Source organism: Corella eumyota, chromosome 6, assembly GCF_963082875.1.
Source record: "Corella eumyota chromosome 6, kaCorEumy4.1, whole genome shotgun sequence".
NCBI classification, from domain to species: Eukaryota; Metazoa; Chordata; class Ascidiacea; order Phlebobranchia; family Corellidae; genus Corella; species Corella eumyota.
Window position 1 is genome coordinate 15,256,793 of NC_137495.1, and position 14,701 is coordinate 15,271,493.

The following is a 14,701-nucleotide window of genomic DNA, read 5'->3' on the forward strand; positions in this document are numbered from 1 at the left end:
TTGTTGTGCCTGCAATGAGGGTTTATGTTGTCTCGGATTATCTAAAAACAAAGTTGTTGTGACGCTTTTTACAGAATGTAGGTTTTGGCTTTTGTTTTATTTTTGCGCTATAAAACGTTTATTTGCTGCGCTTTGTTAAAATGGAATAATAGCTTTAGGCAGTTGTTAGTTATATTTTATTTGTGCGCGCATAGCAAACTAATTATTTAACACTTTTATAAAGGTATCCTATTTTATATCGTAATTCGGAAGGTTAAAAATATCGAAAGATTTGAAGTATCGAAAGGTTTGCGTATTCGAGGTTAATTATAGCACCCTACAACTATATTATTAACCTTTAATCAGGCCGGAAAATCGCCATTTGTAGAGTTACTAGATTTGTTGTTATAATTATTTTGATTGTTTATTTGGTTTAATTTGACTCCGTTTACCGACTCTATTTGTTATTATTATCTGGTTTAGTATTTTGTTTAAGTTTTATTTATAAACAACAAGACGTTAACAGTAATACTTTTATTGTAATACGGAAAATCACTTGGTTTGATTAAAATTTACGTTACAAGATCAGCTAGATTGCTAGACTGACGTTACGGTTACAGTACGGTTTGTAGGACCAGTTATTGCGAGATGCAACGGTGACCAACTATCGGTAGATTGGTGAAGAAAGTTTAAGTTGTTCCAGTATTTATAGCAAAACCGGAAGGCAATAAAAGTTCGTTCGTTGTAAAGCCGTTGGTCTTCTACGTACAGGTTACGTGGTTAATTCTCGTTAAAGGCGATTTTAGTGTGCATTGTTTGAAGTTGACGCCCGTTGTAACAAGAATAATTGTTGTACGTGTCCGGTCAATGACATTGAAGTAGCGTTAAAATAGACGAGCCATCTGTAGGCTTTGTAGACATGGACGTGTCAAATGTCGGCTTACAGGCAAGGGAATAGTTGCAGTCAGAAAATCGTAGCCCGTTTGGAAGTCTGGAGGAGTGCGTATGCCCCTTGTTCACCACTTCTGTTTGTATCGTAAATGTTCGAGAAGATATGGGAACTGTCGTAATTTGTTGTGCCTGGAATGAGGGTTTATGTTGTCTCGGATTATCTAAAAACAAAGTTGTTACGCTTTCTACAGAATGTAGGTTTTGGCTTTTGTTTTATTTTTGTTCGAGGAGATATGGGAACTGTCGTAATTTGTTGTGCCTGCAATGAGGGTTTATGTTGTCTCGGATTATCTAAAAACAAAGTTGTTGTGACGCTTCCTACAGAATGTAGGTTTTGGCTTTTGTTTTATTTTTGCGCTATAAAACGTTTATTTGCTGCGCTTTGTTAAAATGGCATAATAGCCTTAGGCAGTTGTTAGTTATATTTTATTTATGCGCGCATAGCAAACTAATTATTTAACACTTTTATAAAGGTATCTTATTTTATATCGTAATTCGGAAGTTTAAAAATATCGAAAGATTTGAAGTATCGAAAGGTTTGCGTATTCGAGGTTAATTATAGCACTCTACAACTATATTATTAACCTTTAATCAGGCCGGAAAATCGCCATTTGTAGAGTTACTAGATTTGTTGTTATAATTATTTTGATTGTTTATTTGGTTTAATTTGACTCCGTTTACCGACTCTATTTGTTATTATTATCTGGTTTAGTATTTTGTTTAAGTTTTATTTATAAACAACAAGACGTTAACAGTAATACTTTTATTGTAATACGGAAAATCACTTGGTTTGATTAAAATTTACGTTACAAGATCAGCTAGATTGCTAGACTGACGTTACGGTTACAGTACGGTTTGTAGGACCAGTTATTGCGAGATGCAACGGTGACCAACTATCGGTAGATTGGTGAAGAAAGTTTAAGTTGTTCCAGTATTTATAGCAAAACCGGAAGGCAATAAAAGTTCGTTCGTTGTAAAGCCGTTGGTCTTCTACGTACAGGTTACGTGGTTAATTCTCGTTAAAGGCGATTTTAGTGTGCATTGTTTGAAGTTGACGCCCGTTGTAACAAGAATAATTGTTGTACGTGTCCGGTCAATGACATTGAAGTAGCGTTAAAATAGACGAGCCATCTGTAGGCTTTGTAGACATGGACGTGTCAAATGTCGGCTTACAGGCAAGGGAATAGTTGCAGTCAGAAAATCGTAGCCCGTTTGGAAGTCTGGAGGAGTGCGTATGCCCCTTGTTCACCACTTCTGTTTGTATCGTAAATGTTCGAGAAGATATGGGAACTGTCGTAATTTGTTGTGCCTGGAATGAGGGTTTATGTTGTCTCGGATTATCTAAAAACAAAGTTGTTACGCTTTCTACAGAATGTAGGTTTTGGCTTTTGTTTTATTTTTGTTCGAGGAGATATGGGAACTGTCGTAATTTGTTGTGCCTGCAATGAGGGTTTATGTTGTCTCGGATTATCTAAAAACAAAGTTGTTGTGACGCTTCCTACAGAATGTAGGTTTTGGCTTTTGTTTTATTTTTGCGCTATAAAACGTTTATTTGCTGCGCTTTGTTAAAATGGCATAATAGCCTTAGGCAGTTGTTAGTTATATTTTATTTATGCGCGCATAGCAAACTAATTATTTAACACTTTTATAAAGGTATCTTATTTTATATCGTAATTCGGAAGTTTAAAAATATCGAAAGATTTGAAGTATCGAAAGGTTTGCGTATTCGAGGTTAATTATAGCACCCTACAACTATATTATTAACCTTTAATCAGGCCGGAAAATCGCCATTTGTAGAGTTACTAGATTTGTTGTTATAATTATTTTGATTGTTTATTTGGTTTAATTTGACTCCGTTTACCGACTCTATTTGTTATTATTATCTGGTTTAGTATATTGTTTAAGTTTTATTTATAAACGACAAGACGTTAACAGTAATACTTTTATTGTAATACGGCAAATCACTTGGTTTGATTAAAATTTACGTTACAAGATCAGCTAGATTGCTAGACTGACGTTACGGTTACAGTACGGTTTGTAGGACCAGTTATTGCGAGATGCAACGGTGACCAACTATCGGTAGATTGGTGAAGAAAGTTTAAGTTGTTCCAGTATTTATAGCAAAACCGGAAGGCAATAAAAGTTCGTTCGTTGTAAAGCCGTTGGTCTTCTACGTACAGGTTACGTGGTTAATTCTCGTTAAAGGCGATTTTAGTGTGCATTGTTTGAAGTTGACGCCCGTTGTAACAAGAATAATTGTTGTACGTGTCCGGTCAATGACATTGAAGTAGCGTTAAAATAGACGAGCCATCTGTAGGCTTTGTAGACATGGACGTGTCAAATGTCGGCTTACAGGCAAGGGAATAGTTGCAGTCAGAAAATCGTAGCCCGTTTGGAAGTCTGGAGGAGTGCGTATGCCCCTTGTTCACCACTTCTGTTTGTATCGTAAATGTTCGAGAAGATATGGGAACTGTCGTAATTTGTTGTGCCTGGAATGAGGGTTTATGTTGTCTCGGATTATCTAAAAACAAAGTTGTTACGCTTTCTACAGAATGTAGGTTTTGGCTTTTGTTTTATTTTTGTTCGAGGAGATATGGGAACTGTCGTAATTTGTTGTGCCTGCAATGAGGGTTTATGTTGTCTCGGATTATCTAAAAACAAAGTTGTTGTGACGCTTCCTACAGAATGTAGGTTTTGGCTTTTGTTTTATTTTTGCGCTATAAAACGTTTATTTGCTGCGCTTTGTTAAAATGGCATAATAGCCTTAGGCAGTTGTTAGTTATATTTTATTTATGCGCGCATAGCAAACTAATTATTTAACACTTTTATAAAGGTATCTTATTTTATATCGTAATTCGGAAGTTTAAAAATATCGAAAGATTTGAAGTATCGAAAGGTTTGCGTATTCGAGGTTAATTATAGCACCCTACAACTATATTATTAACCTTTAATCAGGCCGGAAAATCGCCATTTGTAGAGTTACTAGATTTGTTGTTATAATTATTTTGATTGTTTATTTGGTTTAATTTGACTCCGTTTACCGACTCTATTTGTTATTATTATCTGGTTTAGTATATTGTTTAAGTTTTATTTATAAACGACAAGACGTTAACAGTAATACTTTTATTGTAATACGGCAAATCACTTGGTTTGATTAAAATTTACGTTACAAGATCAGCTAGATTGCTAGACTGACGTTACGGTTACAGTACGGTTTGTAGGACCAGTTATTGCGAGATGCAACGGTGACCAACTATCGGTAGATTGGTGAAGAAAGTTTAAATTGTTCCAGTATTTATAGCAAAACCGGAAGGCAATAAAAGTTCGTTCGTTGTAAAGCCGTTGGCCTTCAACGTACAGGTTACGTGGCTAATTCTCATTAAGGGCGATTTTAGTGTGCATTGTTTGAAGTTGACGCCCGTTGTAACAAGAATAATTGTTGTACATGCCCGGTCAATGACATTGAAGTAGCGTTAAAGTAAACGAGCCATCTGTGGGCTTTGTAGACATGGACATGTCAAATGTCGGCTTACAGGCAAGGGAATAGTTGCAGTCAGAAAATCGTAGCCCGTTTGGTAGTCTGGAGGAGTGCGTATGCCCCTTGTTCACCACTTCTGTTTGTATCGTAAATGTTCGAGAAGATATGGGAACTGTCGTAATTTGTTGTGCCTGGAATGTGGGTTTATGTTGTCTCGGATTATCTAAAAACAAAGTTGTTACGCTTTCTACAGAATGTAGGTTTTGGCTTTTGTTTTATTTTTGTTCGAGGAGATATGGGAACTGTCGTAATTTGTTGTGCCTGTAATGAGGGTTTATGTTGTCTCGGATTATCTAAAAACAAAGTTGTTACGCTTTCTACAGAATGTAGATTTTGGCGTTTGTTTTATTTTTGTTCGAGGAGATATGGGAACTGTCGTAATTTGTTGTGCCTGCAATGAGGGTTTATGTTGTCTCGGATAATCTAATAACAAAGTTGTTACGCTTCCTACAGAATGTAGGTTTTGGCGTTTGTTTTATTATTGCACTATAAAACGTTTATTTGCTGCGCTTTGTTAAAATGGCATAATAGCCTTAGGCAGTTGTTAGTTATATTTTATTTGTGCGCGCATAGTAAACTAATTATTTAACACTTTTATAAAGGTATCTTATTTTATATCGTAATTCGGAAGTTTAAAAATATCGAAAGATTTGAAGTATCGGTAGGTTTGAAGTATCGAAAGGTTTGCGTATTCGAGGTTAATTATAGCACTCTACAACTATTTTATTAACCTTTAATCAGGCCGAAAAATCGCCATTTGTAGAGTTACTAGATTTGTTGTTATAATTATTTTGATTGTTTATTTGGTTTAATTTGACTCCGTTTACCGACTCTATTTGTTATTATTATCTGGTTTAATATTTTGTTTAAGTTTTATTTATAAACAACAAGACGTTAACAGTAATACTTTTATTGTAATACGGAAAATCACTTGGTTTGATTAAAATTTACGTTACAAGATCAGCTAGATTGCTAGACTGACGTTACGGTTACAGTACGGTTTGTAGGACCAGTTATTGCGAGATGCAACGGTGACCAACTATCGGTAGATTGGTGAAGAAAGTTTAAATTGTTCCAGTATTTATAGCAAAACCGGAAGGCAATAAATGTTCGTTCGTTGTAAAGCCGTTGGCCTTCAACGTACAGGTTACGTGGCTAATTCTCATTAAGGGCGATTTTAGTGTCCATTGTTTGAAGTTGACGCCCGTTGTAACAAGAATAATTGTTGTTCATGCCCGGTCAATGACATTGAAGTAGCGTTAAAGTAAACGAGCCATCTGTGGGCTTTGTAGACATGGACGTGTCAAATGTCGGCTTACAGGCAAGGGAATAGTTGCAGTCAGAAAATCGTAGCCCGTTTGGAAGTCTGGAGGAGTGCGTATGCCCCTTGTTCACCACTTCTGTTTGTATCGTAAATGTTCGAGAAGATATGGGAACTGTCGTAATTTGTTGTGCCTGGAATGAGGGTTTATGTTGTCTCGGATTATCTAAAAACAAAGTTGTTACGCTTTCTACAGAATGTAGGTTTTGGCTTTTGTTTTATTTTTGTTCGAGGAGATATGGGAACTGTCGTAATTTGTTGTGCCTGCAATGAGGGTTTATGTTGTCTCGGATTATCTAAAAACAAAGTTGTTGTGACGCTTCCTACAGAATGTAGGTTTTGGCTTTTGTTTTATTTTTGCGCTATAAAACGTTTATTTGCTGCGCTTTGTTAAAATGGCATAATAGCCTTAGGTAGTTGTTAGTTATATTTTATTTGTGCGCGCATAGTAAACTAATTATTTAACACTTTTATAAAGGTATCTTATTTTATATCGTAACTCGGAAGTTTAAAAATATCGAAAGATTTGAAGTATCGGAAGGTTTGAAGTATCGAAAGGTTTGCGTATTCGAGGTTAATTATAGCACTCTACAACTATTTTATTAACCTTTAATCAGGCCGGAAAATCGCCATTTGTAGAGTTACTAGATTTGTTGTTATAATTATTTTGATTGTTTATTTGGTTTAATTTGACTCCGTTTACCGACTCTATTTGTTATTATTATCTGGTTTAATATTTTGTTTAAGTTTTATTGATAAACGACAAGACGGTAACAGTAATACTTTTATTGTAATACGGCAAATCACTTGGTTTGATCAAAAGTTATGTTACAAGATCAGCTAGATCGCTAGACTGGCGTTAAAGTTACAGTACGGTTTGTAGGTCCACTTATTGCGAGATGCGACGGTGGTCAACTATCGGTAGATCGGCCCGACGATGTAACGATGACCAACTATCGGTAGATTGGTAAAGAAAGTTTAAATTGTTCCAGTATTTATAGCAAAACCGGAAGGCAATAAAAGTTCGTTCGTTGTAAAGCCGTTGGCCTTCAACGTACAGGTTACGTGGCTAATTCTCGTTAAGGGCGATTTTAGTGTGCATTGTTTGAAGTTGACGCCCGTTGTAACAAGAATAATTGTTGTACGTGTCCGGTCAATGACATTGAACTGACTTGAACTTAGAATTGATTGTGATAGGCTTATTACAATTGATTCTACATCACCTCCCCTTGGAAAAAGTTGTGCATTTCTGGCATATAAAAATTCGGCAGAATAAATATCTTCTTCGGAAAAGCGAATCGAAATTGAGGAGTGAACTGGTTGACATGTTGCAATCTTCCTTATTTTTGGGCTGTGTCGTGGGCCTGCTTGCGACAAGTGACATTGGAAAGGGACGATGAATGAGCCTCTGTGGGCGTAGTTGAGCCAGCTTGGGCGTTAAAGTAGACGAGCCATCTGTGGGCTTTGTAGACATGGACGTGTCAAATGTCGGCTTACAGGCAAGGGAATAGTTGCAGTCAAAAAATCGTAGCCCGTTTGGAAGTCTATAGGAGTGCGTATGCCCCTTGTTCACCACTTTTGTTTGTATCGCCAATGTTCGAGAAGATATGGGAACTGTCGTAATTTGTTGTGCCTGCAATGAGGGTTTATGTTGTCTCGGATTATTCAAAAACAATGTTGTTGTTACGCTTCCTACAAAATGTAGATTTTGGCGTTTGTTTTATTTTTGTTCGAGGAGATATGGGAAATGTCGTAATTTGTCGTGCCTGCAATGAGGGTTTATGTTGTCTCGGATAATCTAATAACAAAGTTGTTACGCTTTCTACAGAATGTAGGTTTTGGCGTTTGTTTTATTTTTGCGCTATAAAACGTTTATTTGCTGCGCTTTGTTAAAATGGCATAATAGCCTTAGGCAGTTGTTAGTTATATTTTATTTGTGCGCGCATAGCAAACTAATTATTTAACACTTTTATAAAGGTATCTTATTTTATATCGTAATTCGGAAGGTTAAAAATATCGAAAGATTTGAAGTATCGAAAGGTTTGCGTATTCGAGGTTAATTATAGCACTCTACAACTATATTATTAACCTTTAATCAGGCCGGAAAATCGCCATTTGTAGAGTTACTAGATTTGTTGTTATAATTATTTTGATTGTTTATTTGGTTTAATTTGACTCCGTTTAGCGACTCTATTTATTATTATTATCTGGTTTGGTATTTTGTTTAAGTTTTATTTATAAACAACAAGACGTTAACAGTAATACTTTTATTGTAATACGGCAAATCACTTGGTTTAATTAAAATTTACGTTACAAGATCAGCTAGATCGCTAGACTGACGTTACGGTTACAATACGGTTTGTAGGACCAGTTATTGCGAGATGCAACGGTGACCAACTATCGGTAGATTGGCAAAGAAAGTTTAAATTGTTCCAGTATTTATAGCAAAACCGGAAGGCAATAAAAATTCGTTCGTTGTAAAGCCGTTGGCCTTCTACGTACGTGTTACGTGGTTAATTCTCGTTAAAGGCGATTTTAGTGTGCATTGTTTGAAGTTGACGCCCGTTGTAACAAGAATAATTGTTGTACGTGTCCGGTCAATGACATTGAAGTAGCGTTAAAGTAGACGAGCCATCTGTGGGCTTTGTAGACATGGACATGTCAAATGTCGGCTTACAGGCAAGGGAATAGTTGCAGTCAGAAAATCGTAGCCCGTTTGGAAGTCTGGAGGAGTGCGTATGCCCCTTGTTCACCACTTCTGTTTGTATCGTAAATGTTCGAGAAGATATGGGAACTGTCGTAATTTGTTGTGCCTGGAATGAGGGTTTATGTTGTCTCGGATTATCTAAAAACAAAGTTGTTGTGACGCTTCCTACAGAATGTAGGTTTTGGCTTTTGTTTTATTTTTGTTCGAGGAGATATGGGAACTGTCGTAATTTGTTGTGCCTGCAATGAGGGTTTATGTTGTCTCGGATTATCTAAAAACAAAGTTGTTACGCTTTCTACAGAATGTAGATTTTGGCGTTTGTTTTATTTTTGTTCGAGGAGATATGGGAACTGTCGTAATTTGTTGTGCCTGCAATGAGGGTTTATGTTGTCTCGGATTATCTAAAAACAAAGTTGTTACGCTTTCTACAGAATGTAGATTTTGGCGTTTGTTTTATTTTTGTTCGAGGAGATATGGGAACTGTCGTAATTTGTTGTGCCTGCAATGAGGGTTTATGTTGTCTCGGATTATCTAAAAACAAAGTTGTTGTGACGCTTCCTACAGAATGTAGGTTTTGGCTTTTGTTTTATTTTTGCGCTATAAAACGTTTATTTGCTGCGCTTTGTTAAAATGGCATAATAGCCTTAGGCAGTTGTTAGTTATATTTTATTTATGCGCGCATAGCAAACTAATTATTTAACACTTTTATAAAGGTATCTTATTTTATATCGTAATTCGGAAGTTTAAAAATATCGAAAGATTTGAAGTATCGAAAGGTTTGCGTATTCGAGGTTAATTATAGCACTCTACAACTATATTATTAACCTTTAATCAGGCCGGAAAATCGCCATTTGTAGAGTTACTAGATTTGTTGTTATAATTATTTTGATTGTTTATTTGGTTTAATTTGACTCCGTTTAGCGACTCTATTTATTATTATTATCTGGTTTGGTATTTTGTTTAAGTTTTATTTATAAACAACAAGACGTTAACAGTAATACTTTTATTGTAATACGGCAAATCACTTGGTTTAATTAAAATTTACGTTACAAGATCAGCTAGATCGCTAGACTGACGTTACGGTTACAATACGGTTTGTAGGACCAGTTATTGCGAGATGCAACGGTGACCAACTATCGGTAGATTGGCAAAGAAAGTTTAAATTGTTCCAGTATTTATAGCAAAACCGGAAGGCAATAAAAATTCGTTCGTTGTAAAGCCGTTGGCCTTCTACGTACGTGTTACGTGGTTAATTCTCGTTAAAGGCGATTTTAGTGTGCATTGTTTGAAGTTGACGCCCGTTGTAACAAGAATAATTGTTGTACGTGTCCGGTCAATGACATTGAAGTAGCGTTAAAGTAGACGAGCCATCTGTGGGCTTTGTAGACATGGACATGTCAAATGTCGGCTTACAGGCAAGGGAATAGTTGCAGTCAGAAAATCGTAGCCCGTTTGGAAGTCTGGAGGAGTGCGTATGCCCCTTGTTCACCACTTCTGTTTGTATCGTAAATGTTCGAGAAGATATGGGAACTGTCGTAATTTGTTGTGCCTGGAATGAGGGTTTATGTTGTCTCGGATTATCTAAAAACAAAGTTGTTGTGACGCTTCCTACAGAATGTAGGTTTTGGCTTTTGTTTTATTTTTGTTCGAGGAGATATGGGAACTGTCGTAATTTGTTGTGCCTGCAATGAGGGTTTATGTTGTCTCGGATTATCTAAAAACAAAGTTGTTACGCTTTCTACAGAATGTAGGTTTTGGCTTTTGTTTTATTTTTGTTCGAGGAGATATGGGAACTGTCGTAATTTGTTGTGCCTGCAATGAGGGTTTATGTTGTCTCGGATTATCTAAAAACAAAGTTGTTACGCTTTCTACAGAATGTAGATTTTGGCGTTTGTTTTATTTTTGTTCGAGGAGATATGGGAACTGTCGTAATTTGTTGTGCCTGCAATGAGGGTTTATGTTGTCTCGGATTATCTAAAAACAAAGTTGTTGTGACGCTTCCTACAGAATGTAGGTTTTGGCTTTTGTTTTATTTTTGCGCTATAAAACGTTTATTTGCTGCGCTTTGTTAAAATGGCATAATAGCCTTAGGCAGTTGTTAGTTATATTTTATTTATGCGCGCATAGCAAACTAATTATTTAACACTTTTATAAAGGTATCTTATTTTATATCGTAATTCGGAAGTTTAAAAATATCGAAAGATTTGAAGTATCGAAAGGTTTGCGTATTCGAGGTTAATTATAGCACTCTACAACTACATTATTAACCTTTAATCAGGCCGGAAAATCGCCATTTGTAGAGTTACTAGATTTGTTGTTATAATTATTTTGATTGTTTATTTGGTTTAATTTGACTCCGTTTAGCGACTCTATTTATTATTATTATCTGGTTTGGTATTTTGTTTAAGTTTTATTGATAAACAACAAGACATTAACAGTAATACTTTTATTGTAATACGGCAAATCACTTGGTTTAATTAAAATTTACGTTACAAGATCAACTAGATCGCTAGACTGACGTTACGGTTACAGTACGGTTTGTAGGACCAGTTATTGCGAGATGCAACGGTGACCAACTATCGGTAGATTGGTGAAGAAAGTTTAAGTTGTTCCAGTATTTATAGCAAAACCATATACATGGCAAAAATCAAAAATCGTTTCGAAAAACAAAAATCGTTTCGAGAAAAAAAAATTTTGTTTCGAGCAAAATTTGCATTTTCTAGTGGTAAGGTGGCAGTAGAGGACCATTTTTAAACTTTGTAGTATTTTATGTAATTACAATGGGAACGAGAAATTTAAGTGAATGGTAAAATAAAGGGACCGGAAATGAAGGAACTAAAAAAAGCTGCCTACGATAAAGGGGGGACGCGAAAAATGAAGGAACAGAAAATAAAGGACCCAGTAAACAAAGGAACGGAAAATAAAGGAGCGGGAAAATGAAGGAACCGAAAAATGAGGGAACGGGAAAATGAAGGAACCGAAAAATGATGGAACGGGAAAATGAAGGAACCGAAAAATGAAAGAACTGGAAAATAAAAGATCGGGAAAATGAGGGAACGGTAAAATGAAGGAAACGGAAAATGAAGGAACCGGTAAATAAAGGAACGGAAAATGAAGGAGCGGTAAAATGAAGGAACCGGAAAATGAGGAAACGAGAAAATGAAGGAACGGAAAATAAAAGAACTGGAAAATGAGGGAAGGAACGGGAAATAATTTATAAACGCAAATTGCCTGATGAATTTACCATTAATGGCATTTATTTATAAATACATTAAAATTACCTTAGTGAACACACCACATACTGGTGCAATACACAATCTAAAATCAGGTTATGTACCTTTTCGTGCCTAACATCTTCGTTTAATGCACCTTTGTTTTATTTTATGTCAAAAGTTTTTGGTGAAATAACAGTTGGTAAATACGAGAACATTAAATTACAGTTGGTGAAATTAGTACAAAATCATACTTAACATACACATTTTTAAAATGTTAACATAGCACATAGCTTGTCATTAAGAAAAAAAAATCATAAGCATTAACGAAAATAAAGTTGTATTTTATAAATTTTGTTTCCATTTAAAAATTAACACTTTTTAATACAAAATTATATCGTGGTACAATACAGTTGGTAAATTTGAATAAGTTATAACTAATTTAAGTTTAACATTCAAAAAAATAATTAAAATCCAGCACTTAATAGAAGCTTAACATTAAAAACATTTTAATAAAATTAAGCAGTTTTTTTTTTAATTCCAGTTTTCATATTTCTTAAAATTGACCACAATGAAGTCTTTCAGTAGAATAATCTAAATAAGGTGAAACAAAAATTTTAAAATTTTGTACTAAACACCATAGCAATTTAAAACTAGATTTAGTTGAAAAATAAAATATGGAAAAAAAAATTAAAAAGCAAAATACAGAATGTTAAGGTTCATGTTGTCCGGCTCTAGACAAAACAACGAGTCGTTTACCATAGTAGAGAATTTAGGAGAGCCGTAATCCTGACAAGACAATTTCTCCATAAGTATTTCCCCATAAGAGAGAATTTTGGAAAGCCGTAAACCAGCCAGAGAATTTAGAAGCAAAAATTTAATATTACTGACAATAACAATTTGTTTGGTATTTGAAGATTCTAAACAATAATAATGTTAATTTAAATTATCATTTCATAACATGCAATTACAATATTACTAATTAACAAACACTTTTTTATTTATTATTTGTTTTTTGCGTTTAATATTGTTGAGTTTTCTCGCTTAATGACTGTGGCAATATATTTTAATAAACAAAAGTATTTTAATAAAACAAAATATAAATTTTGCTATATTTACTTTCTAAGTTCCAACAATCAGTAAAATTAAACAACTTACCTTAAATTAAAGGTCTTCAGCTCAACACAGCATTTTAAAGATTATTATTGAGAGTGTAAACTTATTCCTAAAAATAAATTTTATTTTAATAAATCTTGTTAAAATACCTATGAATTTAATTATATTAATAACAAAATCAAATTTTTATATCTTGAAAAATAGCGACACCATGTAAAAAGTTCAGAGTGTTTTTTTAAATGATGTCACAAACTGCTTTGGTGTGGTAATTATAATGTATGCTAAGATGTTAAAAGCCTAAACTAAATATAAAACAAATGATTGTACTTAAAATGTAGAAAAACTAGCAATTAAATGATGCTACCTACAGGTTGACACAAAAGGGTTTAAGGAGACAACAGAAGTATTATATGAAGAAAATGCGAATGGCTCGGTTGTAAACAATTAGGCTTGCACAGAGTTGCAAAATTTTTATCCAAAACCTGCCTAACATATAATGTTCTTGTAAGATATTAAATCTCCTTTGTGCCAAAGTCTAACCATCACCATCATTCGATTGCAAATTAAATTTACTTTAGAAATGGGCAAATTAAAATGTAGCACACAGGGGTCGTGACGTCTTTTCTGCAAAAAAAATTATAATTGAAATGCATAATTTCCTCTTATAATGCGCTTGTTGACCTTTTTATTCCTCCGAGCTAATTTTTTAATTACCACTGTTCCTATTTAAGCCTATATAACACTTTTTTCATTTTAACTTATTTTGTAAAAAAACAATTTAGCATTTACAATATGGAGACAGCTAATACGTAGAGAGCTAAATTAAAAAGTTTGTTAATTATAGGCATATGTCATTAGTAAACGAAAATGTTACCTAGCAAGAAAATCTGCAAATATCATGAAAATAAAAATTTAACAAACAACACCCCACAAAAGTTTGGTCAAAATGCTTGCAATAGCAGTGAATTGTTTAAATGCTAAGTTCTTATAGTTTACAATTCTATGACTTCTTTCTAACTATAAAATAGATGTGATTCCAATTCTTTCAACAAAATGTATATATTATATAGGCCTATATTGTTTATTTTAAACATGTCATTGAGTAGATAAATTTTTATTTTTTAATTAAATATCATATATATAAATCTTAATCTATTGATTTATATGTTGGTTATATCTATAAAAATAAAATCAACATACCGTATAGAACAAGAAAAAAATACTTCATCACAAGGTTTGTCGATTTTTAAATTTGGTTTTTAAATCACCAAAAACTCTAAGAAATGGTGTATCTCAGTTACTGTATCTTTTTTGGAAAACCTTTTTCTTTTAGCATAAGTGTTCCTGAAATATATAACATATATATTACCTTGCTAAGGTCTTATGTTGTTAAGACTGTCAAAAACATATTAAAGTAACAAGAATGTTAAAAATTAAATGTCAAAAACTAGTATAAACTGGGTATTTATAAGCTATACAGGATCGAATGGACCAAATGGATCAAATGTATAACAAATGGATAGCAAATGAACCGAATGGATCGATCCATTTGATCGATTCGGTCCATTCGCTAACCATTTAATATACAATCCATTCGAACCTGTATAGTTTATAGGTACCGGTATAAACTGGACATTACCTTTTTTTCCATGTTTCCTGTTAACATTTTACCATTTATTTTGTTCAGACAGTCAGAGAAGAAATTTACAAAACTATTCTTGAAAATACAGTTAGACATTTACTACGCCAGATTGTTTACCGTCTGACTGCTGCATATTAAAATTTTATTTAGTAAATGAAGTACCAGTATAAGAATTGTCCAAAAAAAATTTATTCAAGTTTATACTGTCTGACTGTTGTCGGCAAGTCTTATCAAG

General features: G+C 34.0%; 1 protein-coding gene and 1 long non-coding RNA gene across 2 annotated transcripts in view; one reads left to right on the forward strand and one right to left on the reverse strand.

The window, feature by feature from the left end:
- LOC145755969 (MFS-type efflux pump MSMEG_3705-like) overlaps positions 1–14,701 on the forward strand; it is a 36,797-nt gene that overhangs the window by 5,945 nt on the left and 16,151 nt on the right. The gene's annotated exons all lie outside the window — the stretch shown is intronic.
- On the reverse strand, positions 12,042–14,633 carry LOC145755517 (uncharacterized). Its single transcript, XR_014284212.1, has 5 exons — positions 14,464–14,633; positions 14,025–14,168; positions 12,867–12,933; positions 12,468–12,628; positions 12,042–12,302 (listed from the first exon to the last, which is right to left on the reverse strand). It is a non-coding gene; the product is annotated as an uncharacterized LOC145755517 (long non-coding RNA).